At 34.0% G+C, this 20219-nt stretch overlaps 1 pseudogene; it reads left to right on the forward strand.

Annotated features, from left to right (window-relative positions):
* Positions 1–3033: 3033 nt before the first annotated feature.
* Positions 3034–9773, forward strand: LOC138309590 (uncharacterized; annotated as a pseudogene).
* Positions 9774–20219: the final 10446 nt, after the last annotated feature.

The following is a 20219-nucleotide window of genomic DNA, read 5'->3' on the forward strand; positions in this document are numbered from 1 at the left end:
CACATTTACGTTTATTTAATATCTGATTCACCATCAAACGTTACCAGCATGTTGAAAATTACAATTCTTACAATCCAAAAGTTTTAATCTTACAAGAACAAATACGAGGCCAAAATGAATTTAAGCAGTACTGCAAAAAAAATCATTAGGTTTACCCCTTAGGTGCGATGAAATGAGTGCATACGGCCAGACCATGAAGCCAAGTTGAGATTTATAATTTCATTTAACATTTTACAGTGTTATCGGTCGGTTAAAGTGACGTATGTTTCCATGAGATTTTACACAATCTAATTAAAAACCAATCTTTATTATCACTAAGCTTGATCTATTGAACGGAGTAATAAAAAAGGATTTGTATTTTAATAAAAGTTCATTTACAGTGAATACACTCTGTGTTCTAACTAATGTTTATAATGCCCCACACATGTTTATTTGTCCATTTAAATGATTTCCATAGCTCAATTCATCAACACTTAATATTTTCTTTCAATAGATTACCGAAGAATACATATCATGTCATTTTTTGCACATATAACTATAAATGTAAACAAGTACTTTATTTATATCCGGGGAATTATTGTACAGTGTAAAATGTATGTTATGTCATATAAGTACTGCACATTTGATGCAGTTTGGCATATTTTCAATTTTATTTTCATGATTTTGTTTTAACTAAATTTTCTTGACATTGCAACAGTTCATAGATGACTGACTAGGCTTTTGTCAAATATGTTAATATACATGTTATACCTTTCATTTCTTTTGTTTGTCAAATAGACGATGCCATGCAGCGCAGCAACACAACTTTGACGTCATTTCGTTCTTTATTCTTACTTCACTTCATAATTCAATTTAGAAATTTAACACAAAATGTATCACGAATTATTTTTTGACATCAGAGACGTAAAATTAAATTCATTTTATATAACGATTTTTTTCTATGAACCACATCTATGATTATTGATTAAAAACCTGTCAAAGTACCCGAAATATATAACAACAAATTACATGGCTGAATACCTTAGCTTACTACTGTAGAATTAAACATAAATATTTCGAAATCTCACAACCTTTGGAAGGACATGCATAACTTGACACGCGGAGAAATATGAAATTTGAAACTTAAGAGGGATCCCTTCAGTACATTATAAGAAATAATGATAAAAATGAATTGTCAAAATTCAAGATGGCTGCCTGTCAGTCATCCTCTAACCCGTCATGAATAACTAGGTACCAGGGGGAACTCACATATTAGATTTGAGAAGGGTACGCCAGTATTTTTTTAGAAATAGCGATAATACGGATTTGGTACACACGGAGGGACGGACTGACCACGAACCACAGACTAATGTCATCATTTTTAAAAAATTTAATCGCGAATTCACAGATTGCAAACAAATTTCTTTCATAACTCAATGAAATTCAAAATAGTAATATCAGTGCTTAAAATTGCTTTTCCAGATAAAATGAAATACGTTTACGCTTCCAACGATTTTTCAAGGGATTGTTGTTCGAAATCAATTCGCAAGTCAATGTTTCTATTGTGACGTCACGATTACGTCTAGTTTCCGCGCCCTTCTCGGATTTTTTTCCCATAGTGGTATGAAAAAAGCATCGTCTACACATATTTAATATGAAAATAAAAAAAAATATTACTGGGACTTGAATAGCCCACCATCTAACGAGGAATTCCTTTGTGTACAGATAAAATATTTTTATTTAAACAATAATTTACATTAGACCGCTACTAAGGACTTCATAATATTATCTACATTAGCTTTTGAGCTTCAAATTTATATAGTATATTTATGTAAATTAGTTTTATATTGTTGACACTACCATTCTGAAGTTATTGATCAATTTACCTTGTTAATGGAATAATGTCATCCTGGGATCCCAAATTACGTGTTAATATATATAGATACCTTCCAAAGCTTTCCACAGTCTATATGGGCCTACCAAAGTCATACAGTCTAAAGGTACCGACAAAAGTCGAACATAATCTGACTGATCAAATGATACATTTAACATCACATGATGGGATTAGTGATTAGTATCTCCATGGTGATATTAGGTAGTGGTAGGTAGAAATTGGTGTGATTAATTGATTTAAAACTCATTTGTTTTACTTACAACAAATTTGTATTGCAATGATAGCCAGTGCCGATGTAAGCACTCTCATTGCGTATTGATGTGTTTCGTTAATTTAAAACGATAAGAAAACATATTTCAAGTTCAATTAAATAGTATTTCAATCTTAGGCAATGCCTATGTAAGTACTCTTATATCGTATTGATGTGTTTGGTAAATTAGAAATTATTAGAACTCATGAATTCATACTTCTATTTCATTAAAATGTTATTTCAGTATCTATTATGTACTAAGTATTATTCTTGCGTATTAATGTTTTTGATTAATTCAAAATGATATTTAAATTTCAACGAAATTTTATTTCAATAATAGGCAATGTCTGTAATGTTTTTCCTAACGTCGATATATTTTGAAGAATGTAATCAGAATTCATTGCAATTTTTGATGATAGGAAACGCCTTTGTAAACTTTCCTCTAGCTTATTGATGTGATTGATTAATTTTAACAGATTATAATTAATCCATATTCGTTCTCTTGAAATCCTATTCTGAGATAATCTATATGACACATTTAGTAAACATTAAGTTCTGTTGGTTGTAATTTAGTAGTATATTCTCAGATAATCTGTTTCTTTGTTGTTTTATTAACTTAAAATGTACAAATTGATACATTGTTCCATATCATTATATCAATTACTTACTATAAAGGTTTTGTCATAATAAAGTTAGTTTTTTACCTTTATTTTAATGGGCAATTCATATGATTATTCTATTTTAACTAACTCAATACCGCAAACAATTTTATTTTGCGTAATTTTGCGATAGCTCGAATGCTATTCAAATATTTTGCAAATAATTGTATACATGTATATTAAATAAATGCACAATTGTCACTAAGAGCTCTTGGTCGCAACTTTAGATATTCGAAAATGTATTGAAAGTGATGGAGGTGCGAAAATGTGTATACGCGCAAAAATAATGGTGTACAGTGATACGTAGTTACTGATATTTGCGAATTAATTTCGCTTTATTTGCGGATTCATCCAAATTCGCGAAATGTAATACCTCGCGAAATGTATCTAAATAATAGCTATACAAATTACAACCTTCCTTGACTACAAAGATAATTCCCGTAATTAAAGCCCCGTGGATATGTTCCAATAATATCTCTCAAAATTTTACACCCACGAAATTTTGATAACTTTACGATATGTATTTTTTCAGCACAAGCACACCATTGTGACTGGACCACACGGTGTTAGCGACAATGCGTTGTCAGCCTCATCTACATATAGGTCCTGCTATCTGGAAGAAGGGGAATCAACAGCTCTGATGGATGGTGTCCAGACAACACGGGTAATGGAAACTGTTTCCAGGTATTGTTTTCTAAGTTTGATTTCGTTTTTAAGATTTAGACCCAATTAATAGCTAGGGTCAATATATGGACGGCCTCCCGTGTATGTGGTATCTTGCGTGTCTGAAGTCGCAGTGCGTGTTTCGATGATTGGGAATATTCGTTTTCTTGTATAGTAAAATCCTTACCCTTTTAGGGCAACTGATAATAGGTCATGTTGACCTATTGCAGTAGCTAGTCTTTTGTCCGTCGTCGTCCGTTAACATTTCATTGTGAACGCGTTAACTTCAATAAATATAAACTGATCTTCATGAAACTTTATATGTAGACTAACGTTGGACAGATCTCGGGCGAGTTCGAAAATCTGCTTGATTCGAGGTATTTACGGAGTTATTGCCCTTTGCGCTTATAATTATTATTGGACCTTGTGAACGTGATAATTTTAGTAAATATAAACTGAACTTAATGAAACAATGTTTGTAGACTAACATTGGAACGATCTCAAGAGTGTTCGCAAATCAGCATGATTCAACGGTAATTTATTGACCTTTGCACTATAAATATTGGACATTGTGAACACGGTTATGTTAGTAAATATGCACCAAGTTAAATGAAACTTTGTACCTATTAGATGTATGTTCATTTTTCGTGAACAAAAGACATCATTTTGCTAGAAAATTACATAACTAATTTGTATCAAATATCAGGTGACCATTAAAGCCCATGGGCGTATTGTTATGTTATCTGATACGAAAGGTCAGAATTAGATATAGTCATCATGTTTTGTCTGTCGTCATCCAACATATTTGAACTTTTTACATTTTACATTTCTTCTACAGTTATATCAGTGCGATTCGGCTGAAACTTGCTTGAATTTATCCTTTGATGGTCAATACAGTGTTATTATTTATGGAGTCGATCCGAAATCAGCCATCTTTAAAACACATTTATCGAGTTCTACCGGTGCGATTTGGCTAAAATTTTCCTGAACAGCCTGACATGATCTTGACAAAATGTTGTGAACCCAAATCGAAAAAGGCCACCACGACACCATTTGTAATTAATTTTCTATACGACTTGCCAAGGTAGTCAGATGACCGTTAAAGGTCCTTGGTTTTTTTATTATAGTGTTATATCACTGAAGCATGCAACCAAGCAACACACCCCATCTGGCCACATTACTGAGTACGGGCGAATCAGTCGTCCCACTCCCTTTTAAGTTATTTAGGTAGGTAAATATGGTTTATAAGGACTTACCACTATTGAATGTTTCCAGTGTGAGTAACAATGTCATTCACTAGTGGTGTATAAATTTGTTGTTTCCATAAAATACAGTCCAAACCTTATTACGTGGTCATTTGTTTGTTTGATGAATTTACGTCCTATTAACATGTAATAACAGTCATGTAAGAACGGCATCCCATGTATGCGACGTGTAATGTGTATGACGTCGGCGGTGCGCGTTTTTGGAGACTGCGGTATTTCCATGTTAAGTTTTTTTGTATAGTGCCCTCTTGCCCTTTTTATAGTGCTATATAACTAAAGCATGTCGCCGAAGACACTTTTTATAGATTGTGGTGTGTCTCGGCCAGGGGACAAAACCCAAAGCCTTCCTCAGGGGAGCTAATAATAATATGGCCTAAATGATTAAAATTTTACCACACACATCAATGTTACAACCGTCACAAATGGATTCTATTAAACGAAACATATTAAAGACCAAATATTTTCCAAACTGATTTATTATTTGTTTTTAATTTTGTTCGTGTTACCAAATTTAATATTTGCAAGGTGGAGTTCAAGGAAACATCATCGCTGCGCGCAATACAGACTCGTGGGCGTCAAATTCATACCTTGTATAGTGTTAATACGAGTTTGGATGGACTTAGCTGTACTGTTATCTTGAATTCGACGACAGGTGATGTAAAGGTAAAATATGCAGAACCAATTATTGTTATAGCATTGTGCATTAGTAGAATTCTTAACCAAGTAATTGCTTATTCAGTTTGGTTTAGTTTGAATATTATATTTATTTACTTGTAACAGCCAGGGTAATTTATAAAGGACAGCCTCCTGTGTATCAGGTGAATCGCATAAATTTCGAGGTATCCGGTATATTTGTGTAGTATCTTCTTGAACGGTGAATCTCTTGCTCTTTTAATAGTGATGTCAGTACCGTAGCATGCCACCGAAGACATAAAGCAACATACCTCAACCGGCCACATTATACTGACAGCGGGCGAACCAGTCATCCCACTCCCCTTATGCTGAGCACTTAGTAGACATTTCCAATAGTAAGCGTGAACGTACTACGCGCACGGACTCGGCGCGTACTAGGTGATTTCTGAGTGGTCGTCTCAAAATTAAAACTGTAAAAAAATGTACATTAGGAAAATGTATATTGAGTTCCTGTCCATTTTATACAAACCAATTTTATTAAAACTACATGTTATATGTAACAACACAGATGCAAACCCTTGAAAAGTTTTTAAAACAATCAAAAGGTCCCAGGGGCCTGTGCTATTGTCAAATTAAAGTTGCCTAGTAGAGGTGTATGACAGAGTTCCCTTTTTGATCCTAAAAAGCAATATTTCATTTAATTTTTTATGTCCTTTCCCTACGAAAGCCGATTAAGTTCATTTTGGTAGAAGGAAAAAATCACTTATTTTATGTTATTACGCGAAACTTACGCGTTACGCGAAACTTTTGGCGTTGTTACGCGAAATATTCGGTGTTATGACGCGAAACTTTTAAACAATTAATATTTTGTTTTAAGGTGTTATACTACCCTAATTTACATAATCGGAAGTCTTTTTTTCGGAGCAGTATAACATCTATATGCACATTTAGCGAATCAAAGACCTGTAATTTGTATTAGATAAGAATGTTCACTGAAAATAAAGTGAATATGATTATTTGAAGTGCTTGTAGAAAGAAAAAGGATGGTCATAAGACACTACCCTGATGAACTCAATGTTTTGGATAGTGGAATTTAAAAGTCAAATATCGATGCGACTATGACGTTACAACACGATCCGAGTCCATATGCTATACATCAACATACGCGTGACCATGGGATTAGTGGAAATTTTTTTTCTGATACATTTGGATTTCCAATAAAATGTCATACGCAGTAACGCGAACATTTAGAAAAAAATCATTGTACATCAATGGCTTTGTTAGGAAGTATAGATACTCATGGGAGTTATTTTAGCAACAGTATATATATACAAGCAAAGAGAAAATTTGCTTTTTATAAATTGTGTGTAAATGATAATCAGAACCTATTTTAAAATGAACATGAAAAGTATGTGGATGCACGTGAGTACGGGAGTAATATATTGTAGCTTAACACCCCAAAGTTATTAAAGGCAAATCAGCTGTAAAGCGGTATCTAAATCAATTGGAATTAACAAGATAGAAACAGTTGTCAGATTTAGAAGGTGTTTCAACATATTTTTGAGTGAACTTCTGCATTCCGGACAACGTCATGTGTATAGATGACAAAATCCTTGCTCGTCCATATAAAATGTAACAAATACAATTTTGGCTTCATTTTGAGACAGAAGATTTCGAAATTAGGTGGCGGAATGTCTTAAATAACGTAAATAGAGAATCCAGTAAATTTCCGGTTATTAATTCTTGTTAATACATATATAATTGTGGTACACATATATATATATACGATGATAAATATTTAGAAGTGGAGACAAACATCGTATGTACATGTATGTAAAGTATACGTATACGTAGGCATAACTGTACTGTGTAGACAAAAGTTTGTGTACATGATATTTTAACGTTTTACGCGTAGTATGCCGTTATTCACAGAGTCCCATATATATTTATGTCATAGCTACTAAAATAATAAATACATGTCTATTTTGGGTGGGAGTTAAACCATGTAGCCCGCCCGAGCCCGAGATTTGGTTATTTTCGTTTTTCTACACAGCGACAGCACATATTAAAACATTTTTATGCACAACAATTTTTGTGTGTTATGTTTAACTTTATATGCAAGTTATATTTCACCAGCTATGTTTACTTGTTGTTTGGATTATAACAATTCATCTCAAAAAATCATAGATTTCAAATAATTTGGAAAAATGTAAAAATGTCACGCTCAATTGCGGACCACATGGTTTAGCCCCCTTGAAAATGATCAAGGTCGATTTACGGAATTTAAATTAATTTCAAGAAACCTAAATTATATGTATAGATAACAAATAAATCAAAGATTCAAAAATTGCTTTAATACGTGCTATTAAGGAAGAGAAAAACGAAAAATAACTAAAGCTCGGGTTTAAAAGCTAGGGTTTGGGGCGGGCTACATGGTTTAGCCTCCACCTCTATTTTGTTTTGCAGATTCATGTGACAGATGGGTAGCTCCGAGAGGGTCCGAGGAGACATATTGCCATTGGTGGTGGACACAGACGCGTCAAACTATGGTGTCTGTGGTTTCAAGTGTCGCAGTCGCCTAGAATCAGACCAGTCATAACCTACTATCAATCTACATGGAGTTAGGTATTTCGTGAAAACTCAATAATCTTTCATTTTGTCACAAAATAGTTTTTTATTATAACGATGAATGGAAAATTACGTTTGTGACCTTGACAAAATTAATGCTAGCTCTAGTTCAATGCGTTAATATTTAAATTTCCCCAAAAATACTAATTATAAAAACAAAAATTAGAAAAAGATGTCATGTTCGAATGTCTATACAAATAACAGGCATTAAGGCTAAACAAGTATGTTATCAACCCATAGAATAAAATGACGTTGATATTTGTAACGTCGCTTCTGATTAGATGAAACAACAACGGACGTTATGATTCCATAGATAAATAAGTTCCTCAGTGAACTACAAATTATGAAAAGATAATCGATACTAAATTGAATTAAGGACTACTTTGTATAGATTAATCATGTAAGGAAGATATAAAAAAAACAACACTGAGCGCACTCGTATTAAACCGCTATTCCAATCACTCCTTACAATTTTGAACGAAACTATATGTATGACCTACCATGTTACATTTTTTTTACAAATTATTCAATAATGGCATCAGGTTCAATTCCTACGCCCTACCTGCAAAGCCCAGGCATGGTGTTAGGAAAAATGGATGCGAATGGGTAGGTAATGAAAAATTAACCACTGGCCGCGATCAAATTGTTTTTGGTTTGGTTTTGATTAAGCTTAAAAGCCCACTGTCTTTCTGAAACAAACAACTAAAGTTTTTTAAAAAACAACAAAAGCATAAGGTAATTTATATCGATGGTCTAAGATAAGGATTAATTTCGCTGTTTTGCCGTCTTGTCCAGTGATATTCAAGTAACGCGCAGTCAATAGGACGACGGCGGGGCATATAATACGACCCGCGTTATAAAAATTAACATTTTAATTTATTATAATGTAATTGTTTAGGATGTGATGATAAGTATATCATTAACGTTAAGTTCTTAACTTTTGAGACTCTACAAAATTATCAATTTCGTCTTACGTTGCCATTTTCAAAATCAAAAGCCATATCGGGAAGGCAGTTGGCCTTTAACGTCCATGCAACATGCTAAGGGCATTGGAGGACCAACGCCTTTCAAAAAGTTCAAATTTGTATTTTAGCAGCATATGCAATCCATCCATGAACCAATAGCGGTCATATAGGATTTCTCCAGAGAAGGTTAGATAAACCGGACCTACGTTTCCACCGATAGATAATTCATGGTCAAATATTTTACCTAATACGGTTAGACAGCTTTGCACCAATACTTGCCATTGACTTGTGCAGTCGATTTGGGGCGGAGTATTTTGTTATTTGTTATAAAAATCCGCGAACTTAGACATACTTGTTTCATAATCGTGACCAATATTTCCATAAATAGTAACATGCTTTTCTACTAGAAATTAATAACTGAATATATATATAGACTATTTTGGTTTTGTTTTCATACAAAATTGGTTAAATAATACAGAATGTAGAATGTTATCAGACAAAGCCATAAAACCTGTGTTGCTTACCTGGCCTCTTTAAACGGTTTATAATTGTAAAAGTTAATTAGCAACAATGTGATAAGGTGTGTTACCAAAGTCTGTAATTTCTTTGATCTTTAGAAACAAATAGATTGAGTAGCTAATTAAAGTTGATATTTATAGATTTTAAATCGACAGATGGAATCCCATGGCTTTATTTTGTCGATAGGTCAAGGATGGTTAAAACTATTTATGAAAGTATGCATGTGTTTGTAGAATGCGCTCAATATAAACAAAGGACAAATTGACACGGAATACCATCACATATCGGCATTATAGGGTATAATTATAAGGGTAATATACGGGTAGTATAAAATGCGTTAAATTAAAAAAAAATTAAAACACTTTCAAAATATGATAAATTTAATATTTTAATGATATAAAAATGTAATGTTTATTATTTAACAGTTATTTTCGTTTTGCTCTGAAAAGCGAGGCCAATATCAGCCCATAACGCACCAAGCCCTTTAGTCCATGACATATAGATTAATGTCACGTACTCTGGTTTGTTTTTTTTTTTTTTTTTTTTTTTTTTTTTAATTATTTTAACGTCCTAACAACAGTAAAAGTCATGTAAGGACGGCCTCCCAGGTATGCAGTGTGTAGCGTGTGTGAAGTGCGAGGTGCGTGTTTTGGGAGACTGCAGTATGTTCGTGTTGTGTCTCCTTGAATAGTGGAAATCCACCCCTTTTAAAGTGCTAGTATACTGAAGCATACCGCTGAAGATACCAAGCAACACACCCCGACCGGTCACATTATACTGACAACGGGCGAACCAGTCGTCTCACTCCCTATTTGCTAAATAAGCAGGAGCAGAAACTACAACTTTTATAGACTTTGGTGTGTCTCGGCCAGGGGATAGAACCCAGAGCCTTCCTCGCAGGGGCGAACGCTCAACTCAAGGCTAAAATTGAGGTGGTGGTAAGGGAGGCATTAGGAAGGATAAAGACAGTTAGGAAGAAGAGAAAAGATATGATCCTAAATTTAGTCGCCTTTTACGATCATGCAATAGGGGTTTGAAACGTTATTTAATATAATGTAACACTGGTTGTTTTCAAAAGCAAACAAATGTGTGACCCCGCGAAATAACTTGTAACTTAAAGGTGTTTGAAAGAGACAGCAATCATGAGAGACTGTCAATGCATTCGATGATCGAGAACGCGTCAGTTGTAACGTTATACATTTGCTGTATCTTTAATGGGGAGTGTTGCTTGTAGTCAATGACATGCTTCAATGAGCACTAAAAGGACAAGTCTCTACTTTACAAGAAGACATAATATGAGCATACCGAAGTCTCCCAAAACACCTACCAAGTACTTCATACACACTAAAACATCGCATACATTGGAGGCCGTTCTTACATGAACTAGAGGTAAATTGAACTATTTTCATAGTGTTATATCAGTATACCAATATTTTTTCCAATATGTATTGGTGCATGAAGCAGTTTTCAAGTTTCGATCAAATCAATTATTTTTCCTCGAAAATTCTTAATCACTTCCACAAGCAAAATACTGCAACACAAAATGTTATTCAACATTTATCAAACAATTATTCTAATTAGAAGCTATTTAAAAATACAACATTATCGACAGAACCAAATTTAAAATTCATTAATTGTTCAATAATTGCTTTAAACTCAGTACATATAGGTCTAATTAACTTCTATAAATAAACGAAATGAACTTTTGCGCTTACGATGCAGATAAACCGGGCTGTTAATTCAATATTGAGCGGGGTGCGATGGAGTTTTGTAAATACCAGTTCAATTGAGCGGAGTGTGATGGAGTTTTGTAAATATCAGTTCAATTGAGCGGAGTGTGATGGAGTTTTGTAAATACCAGTTCAATTGAGCGGAGTGTGATGGAGTTTTGTAAATATCAGTTCAATTGAGCGGAGTGTGATGAGTTTTGTAAATATCAGTTCAATTGAGCGGAGTGTGATGGAGTTTTGTAAATATCAGTTCAATTGAGCGGAGTGTGATGGAGTTTGATATGTGATGGAGTTTTGTAAATACCAGTTCAATTGAGCGGAGTGTGATGGAGTTTTGTAAATATCAGTTCAATTGAGCGGAGTGTGATGGAGTTTTGTAAATATCAGTTCAATTGAGCGGAGTGTGAGGAGTTTTAATACAGTTCAATGAGCGGAGTGTGATGGAGTTTTGTAAATATCAGTTCAATTGAGCGGAGTGTGATGGAGTTTTGTAAATATCAGTTCAATTGAGCGGAGTGTGATGGAGTTTTTTAATTACCAGTTCAATTGAGCGGAGTGTGATGGAGTTTTGTAAATATCAGTTCAATTGAGCGGAGTGTGATGGAGTTTTGTAAATATCAGTTCAATTGAGCGGAGTGTGATGGAGTTTTGTAAATATCAGTTCAATTGAGCGGAGTGTGATGGAGTTTTGTAAATATCAGTTCAATTGAGCGGAGTGTGATGGAGTTTTGTAAATACCAGTTCAATTGAGCGGAGTGTGATGGAGTTTTTTAATTACCAGTTCAATTGAGCGGAGTGTGATGGAGTTTTTTAATTACCAGTTCAATCAATTTTTAACGTTGATAAAATCATAAAAAACATTGAATATAATTTTTCAAGCTTTACTTTCCTTTCATTAAGTTAATAAAGTACCAAAATAATAAAGATGTATAATGGTCACATAGACCATATTTTCTATAACGCAAAGTAACAGTTTGACCAGTTTCCTTGACAAAGAACGGCAGTATCAAACACAATTAGGCTCTCAGGAAGTGGTAAGTAGTTCATTGCGGACACAATTCATCTTTCTGGACCATCACATACCGACAAACTTTACAACAGTCTATCAGAGCCAGATGTGATGTATAGGAATAAAAGACTTTACTTTTAAATTAGTTTTGAACAACATCATCGTAATTCCTAGAGGTCTGCTCTATGACCAAAGCAAAAGGCATATGACAGGAGTGTGAGACAGGGTTCCTTTTTATCACGTATGACATTTTAATATCTTGTAGCGTGTCATTTTTTAGATTCCCGGAACAGTCCCACTGTATGGTAACGGATCCGGCCCCGGTTGCTTGGTATATACTTCCGGAAAAAATCTTCCCAAAAAATATGAAGGGTACATGCTAAATTGCTTCGAAAACTCGATACAATATCATTTGTTTATCGAAACCTATCAAAAATAAGAACAGCGGAAGCGTAAAATTTTAATATGTCCCACAATTGGAATCAAGTAATCAAGGAACGTGCGGTAATAAGGACGACGACGGGGCATATAATACGACCCACTTTAATTCAATATTGAGCGGAGTGCGATGGATTTTTGTAATTACTAGTTCAATCAATTTTTAACATTGATAAAATCATCAAAAACATTGATTGTAATTTTTCAAGCTTTACTGTCTTTTCATTAAGTTGTTAAAGTACCAAAATAATGAAGATGCTATAGTGATCACATAGACCATAGTTTCTATAACGCAAAGTAAAAATTTGACCAGTTTCCTTAAGAAACTGCAGTATCAATTACAATTAAGCTCTTAGGAATTGGTTAGATAGTTAATTGCTGACACAATTCATCTTTCTCGACCATCACATACCGATAAATTTTACTACAGTCTATCAGAGCCAGATGTGATGTATAGGAATAAAAGACTCTACTTTTAAATTAGTTTTGAACCACATCATCTTTATTCCTAGAGGTCTTCTATATGACCAAAGTAAAAGGTATATGACAGAGGTGTGAGACAGGGTTCCTTTTTATCACGTATGACAATTTAATATCTTGTAGCGTGTCATTTTTAGATTCCCGGAACAGTCCCACTGTATGGTAACGGATCCGGCCCCGGTTGTTTGGTATCTACTTCCGGAAAAATCGTCCCAAAAAATGAGAGGGATACATGCTAAATTGCTTCAAAAACTCGAGACTATATCATTTGTTTATCAAAACCTATCAACAATAAGAACAGCGAAAGCGTAAAATTTTAATATATCCCACAATTGTATGAGAAAATGAAAATAAAGTCTCATTTTTTGTATTCAAAACATGTAACCTGGATCGTATTTCCGTACAAAACCGAGAAAATATGAAAATATCTCAAGATATCGGATGCTTTTCATTAAGACAATATGTTGAATGAAGAATAAGGATAGAATAAAAACGATCTACCACTTCAAATTTATCATAAATACATCCTTTGTGCCATAATCGATGATGTTTAGTGAGCATGTTATGACTATATTGTACTTGTTCGTTACGCACAAAATTCCGGTTTGGTATTCATTAGCACCTTCCTGTTCGGGTGTTTTTGATCTGCTAAATAAGTGAGATTAGCACTTTTTTGTATATCTAATATTCCAAACGTTGGCTGCATAGAACCATAAAGTGTTATACATCATTGATTAGTATATCACCTGGATTTCATTTTCCTAAATAAAGGTTTCACCTTTGACAATTATGGTAGTAAAGGTCAAAGGTCAAAGATCACCAAAATCACCTTTTTATTGAAAAAAAAATCACCATTTTGCTTTTCTGGATCATTTAACGGACGGAACAACAACACAAACTGTAAATTTGAAGATTTAATGTAAACTACAGATAATTCTGAAGATAATCCTATGAGATAGCCCATTAATTACGATCAACAAAATTTTGACAAAGAGATTATCTGTGTGACCTTTGAAGAAAATAGCAGCTAAAATGACAATTTTGGGAGCAAAATCATGTATTGATTAAGTAAGTAGTTACACATAACATAGTAAAACATTGAATTGATAAAGATATGAGTTACCTACGATAATTGAAAAATCAAAGTAGTATAAAGATTAAAATACATGTATATAATATTAATATTATTATATATATGTACATCGGCAAGACACAAGGGAGGTAATTCATATTCTTGCACACTACTCATTGTTTTGGAGGAAACGTTTGCATTTACTCCCAATTTGTCATGAACTTGGAACATGAAAGATGGTGTAACATCTTCGTCGTAAGACTTTGTTTCCATTCATATTACAGAGATGACATGTTTATTTTTACAAATCGATATAAAATGTATACAGTATGTACATGTATATATTAAAACGGGAGATTACTTTTGGTATTAATTGAGAAGCAGAAGCAATAAAAGTTTTGTTGTAAGAACATTTTAATCCCGTGGGAACGTTGGAGATCTATGGTTACGATCAATTGTTATGTATATATTTGCATGAGTATACACTTCAACATATATCACAAATCATCATTGTCATAGCATTGCTGAATAGTATGTAGGCTTAACTCATACATGCTACTAGAGTGGATCCAGGAATGACGGTATTTACTGGGTTTTTTTTAGCCCACATCTGATGATATTGAAATCGCCTTTCGTCCGTGGTCCGCCCGTCCTTCCTTCCGTCCGTCCGTCAGTTAACAATTCTTGTTACCGCTATTTCTCAGAAAGATCTAAGGGATCTTCTTTTCAAATTTCATATGTAGGTTCCCCTAGGACCCTAGCTGTGCATATTGCATTTTGGGACCGAACGGTCAACAAGATGGCCGACCGGCCGCCATCTTGGATTTTGATATCGAAAAGCAGCGAAACGATCCCTCTGCCATATGTCAGACATAGACCATTTTTTGTGGGCGGCAAGATCCCTCTAGAATCTCTTGTTTCTTTGTGGGAAAGGAAAACACGTGATTAAACAGTACCGACATTCTGATAACCAGTACCTACATATGTATATCGTTAGTTGACATCTTTGTGACCGACAGGTTTCTTATTATTGTGGTAAGAGCGAGATAATGCACGACCAGAACCGTTTCAAACCCAGGACCACCCGAACTCTTGCCGGATGCTCTAGCAATTGAGCTGCTTGGTTGTCGGCTATCGATCCGATCCAGAACCGTTACATTAGTATTATCCCCTTCCTTTTCACTCATCACCCCTCAAAGATTCAACACACTAAACGGGTTTTTTATGTTCGCCTTTTTAGATTCCGATACACTCCAAACACTATCCTGATACTCTACCAATTCAATTGAGCTATATATTTCCAACAGATGAGCCGAAGCTCAGGATAATAGAAACCCGGAGCAAAAGGAAAAAAAACAAAATTATCCTTGTGCTATAGATTAAGAGGGAAAACATTCTTTTTTTATGCCATGATATATATAAGATGAGCAACTAAGTCAGGTTCTGATTTTCTGTACATGTATGGATTTGACTCAAATTCAATTTAAATCACTACATTTACGAATTAATATCAATCAAGTGTTGTATTCATCTAGATCCTAGAGAAAACCGTATGTTTTAGAAAATAGCCGCTGCCCTTTGGCCAGTTCCATAGAGCCGTGTAACCATTTATAATTACATGTACACATTAAACATTAAATCGTTTTATTTACTGTTAACCGTTTTCATATGGATGTTGTCGATCAATTGTGAGAAGGATTGTTGTAAATTATATTTATAAATATAAACCAAATTCTTTATATATTTCATTACAGGCTGTTATTCCAAAAATGATTTGTAATCTGTTTTCGTTTTTTAAAAAACTATGTAGCAGAGTCATCCATGATATCTCTTCCTTCGACATCCTTTCAGTTTTCATTTGGTTGTGTAAAATAGTGGAAATGACAGATCTGACTTGTAATCAGTATGACTTAATTATATGTTTATGGAGTTATGAACCACAAGACTTCTAGTATATAATCTATATTTTACATATGAACCACAAGACCACAGGGACCTGGCACGAACATTTTTAAGCAACAGTATACATACATATTATAGATACTATAATATGTATATACTGTTGGTTAAACATTTTCGTGCCAGGTCCCTGTGCACAAGATTACTAGTATATATAATCTGTATAACTACATTTTTTTCAAATCCAATAACTTTCAATTGTCCAATAATATTACAATATAAATAATATCTAATTTATCTTGAAAACAGTTTATATGTCATCATCGGATTATAGGAACTGATTCTGATACTATAGTCAACATTTTAATGCAAACAGATTAAGAGAGCATGTATATGCATATGAACAATGTATATACACATAATTATAATGCACCGGTCGTCACTCACAAAAAAAGCGATTTGATTTTACCGACCAAAACGTGTATTACAAATAGTTCGTATGTCAATCTATTACGAATAGTTCTATATTCATCCTATCCTAAGTCTATTTCAAAACGGATCCAGAGCCCCTGTTAATTGTGCACGAGATGTACATGTACACGTACGTACAAAAGAACTATGCCTATCACGACTTACCCGTCTTAACTACGTACATGTACACTGTACAGTGTTACCTACGTGTGCTGCACATGTACCTGCTACTAGTCCCGCTATTTCACACATTTAAGTAAACAAGTTGAAATATGTCCGTTTCATAAAATGTTTGATAATTGAACTGGTTTCAACGACGTCTAAACCTAACATTAATTGCTAATGCTTCAAAAATTAATGAGAGTTTATAATGCATCGTTTCTATGGACGCTCAAGGGACAATACTCTATATTATTTTTTTCTATACATGTACAAAATTTGAAGTACTTTCACAGATGCTTTAGCTTATGGATTTTTTTCAGTGGTAATAATTACCTATGATTCCATCAAAGAGGAGTTTCCGAGGCCGCAACGTTGACCGTCCGAGGTCAGAATCACCGTAATCTCGCATTTAGCATCCCATAATATGAAGGCGATGATATTTTCAGATCTCACACTAGCAAATTACATAGAGTATTTTGAGTAGTTTCGTTAAATTCTATATCTGTAATCTTCAACAGCATTATATATATATATATATATTTGATTTAGATAAACAATCACCGGATGTGCTTCTCCAGGATCATGATCATAACGTAACGATAAACGTAAATGAAGCGTCACGTCATAATGTTACGCATTTGTAAGTAACGTCGCGAATTTTCGTTTGAGTAGGGTAAAGTAAAATCGCGATAATTTCGTTTCAAGAAAACCAATTTTCAAATCTAAAGCTGATTTGTAAAGGATTTTATCTGTGGCATTAACACACTGTATTTTCATGAAGTTATAATCTTAACTGATATATATTTTCCAGCTCTGAATACATAAAAACGCTAATTTTTAACGAAAAACATCGCATATGTTTTTCATTTGAGAAAATTTTCTTTAAAATAATAAAATAAAGACATATGAATAACACCTTTTTCTTGCTTGCAATCTAAGCCTTTCATTGATATATGTCATTTCAACACTGCAATATTTCATATTTACTTTCCGAGCGGTTTATTCACGAATAACGTTGGCAAATTTAACGGCATTTTCGGCACTTTTTAACGGACGTTTTTTTGACGGAAACTTACAGCGGACTAATTCATTCTAGCAAACCAACTTGTGAAATTTATATGAACATAAAATAGAGAAATCACTGATTCCGTTGATATAAATATTTCGTTTCTACGAGGAATATAAAGGTTAATCTGACGCCTTCGAACTTGGTAGATGACGTTATCAAAGTCATATCGGTACAAATGTACCGATGCGAACGGGAAGGTGTTAGTATACGGTTTGCTAATAACAGCCTGGTTTTGATTCACAAATAAAAGCATAGAATAAATTAGTGACAGTTTTATCATTCCGCGCAGTCAAATTAACACAATAAGAGCTGATACATAATTACCACCATAGAAAACAACTACATTTGTATACATGTAAGTGTGTAACCCTGGTTTTTGGTAGCTGTCATATATAGCTTCGTGATATCAAAGCATGTAACGGGAAAGTCGGAAAAAACACTACACCCTACAAAATATATGCAACAATTAATCATTAAGCATTTTAAATACAAGTTAAGACACTTCCATACTCATGCGTATTTTTTCATTTATGTTATTTCCTTTTTGTTATGTTATTTTATTCATCCCCCAGGGGAGAAGAAACGTTATCTTTGTGTTCTATTTTCAGATAAGCATTTCATTACATATCAAAATTAATATTGATGTCCTTCTATTTTTATACCAATTTATTAACATTATAATTTATCCCATGATTTCATCTTCAGGGCGAAACGAACGATGCTTATTCAAGTGTTCATTTTAATGAAATAGTTTTTATCCAATTTTCCATAATTTACCGACTGTGGTGTCATATCGCATTTTGGTTATTTAACTGTACTACATTTATTTAAACAGCAATCCGAGTGGACAGACGTATCATCAGGAATCCTTCAAGGATCCGTGCTGGGCCCACTACCGTCCGTAATATTCGTGAACGATGTACCGGAAATAGTCATCATAGATGTATATTTATCTGCTGAAAATGTTAAAATATTCAAAAAGAGAAAACGAAATAATAGTAGATTTGATCGCGATCAGAGCACGGGATTTCCACCCAGGTAATGATTTTATTGATATATCAAAGAACAAATGATCGTTTCCTTTCGCTTCATATCGATTGACTCTACGATCGAACGATCAAAGAAACGATCGAACAAACGCTTCAGTTTGCGGCCGCCATTTCTATATATATGGGGAGGGGAGTCATGGGTAATCACCGTGGATATGATGTTTTGACGTAAGCTCATTATATCATTAAGCGGTTCAAATGCTCTTATGATCTGACAAACGTAATCTTCATCCGGCAGAAGCTCAGTACTATCGCTCTTTATTTGCAAGCATTTAAGTGATTTAGACCACCTTCCCATATCATCAGCTGACCATAAACGGAATATCTGTTTCGGATATAAAAAAAAAATCTTCCTTCTGTAATGGGGGTTTCCTTTTCAAATGGGGGTTTGGGGACAATGGTAGAGTGTAAATATAAGAATAATAAATAAACATGAAAATTTGGCTACGTTATTTCCATATATTGCACTTTTTAACATTGTATAATTAAGGGTTACGGAAATATATGTCTGTCTTCAGTCATACTATATCCAGCTGAGCCTATGGGTAACACGTGCCCTTCCTTCCTTCCGTCTGTTAAACTGTCTGTGTACACGACCAAAGGTTTCAGCCATTAAACCATAAAGTGCTTCGTACGACAGAAGTCTGGTCAAACCAAAAGTATATTTCTTTCGTGAGTCCTGTTTTGCTCGTTCGTTAGTTTGATCGTTCGTTCCTTGATCAGTCAATTGGATTTTATTATCCCCTGCGAAACGCGTTTTGGATTAATATATATCAGACAAGTGCCCTAGTTGTTGTGCCTTTCGCTATTGCAAACATGACATTTTGGTATTTTTTCTGTTACCATGGAAACTTAGTTAAAAATACCAAATTCCTGCTTATTTTGTCACCAGCTGTTTTATTCAGTTTTACAATACACACATACACTTAAAATTATATACAAGTACATTAATAGCTTGATATTAAGGTTTTCATATATATACTTACTACAAAGCGCGAGGGATTATGCCACGGTTTGCGGCTCCCTGTTTGTGATTAAAATTGAACCAGGTTGTTATACCAAACCGTATACTAATGACTATACCAAACCGTCATGTTGTGCGTACCAAACACGTACACTATGGTCATAACATGCCCGCTAAACACCATCGATTATGGCACAAAAGACGTATTAACGATTAATTTGAAGTGGTAGATCAACATCTTATCTTAATGAAATGCATCCGATATCTTGAGATATTTCCATATTCTCACGCATTTTTCTCAATTTTGTACGGAAATACGATCCAGGTTACATGTTTGAATACAAAAAGGAGACTGTATTCTCATTTTACATACAATTATGGGACATATCAAAGTTTTAAACTTTTACTGTTCTAATTTTTG

This window comes from Argopecten irradians, chromosome 15, assembly GCF_041381155.1.
Source record: "Argopecten irradians isolate NY chromosome 15, Ai_NY, whole genome shotgun sequence".
Taxonomy (NCBI): domain Eukaryota; kingdom Metazoa; phylum Mollusca; class Bivalvia; order Pectinida; family Pectinidae; genus Argopecten; species Argopecten irradians.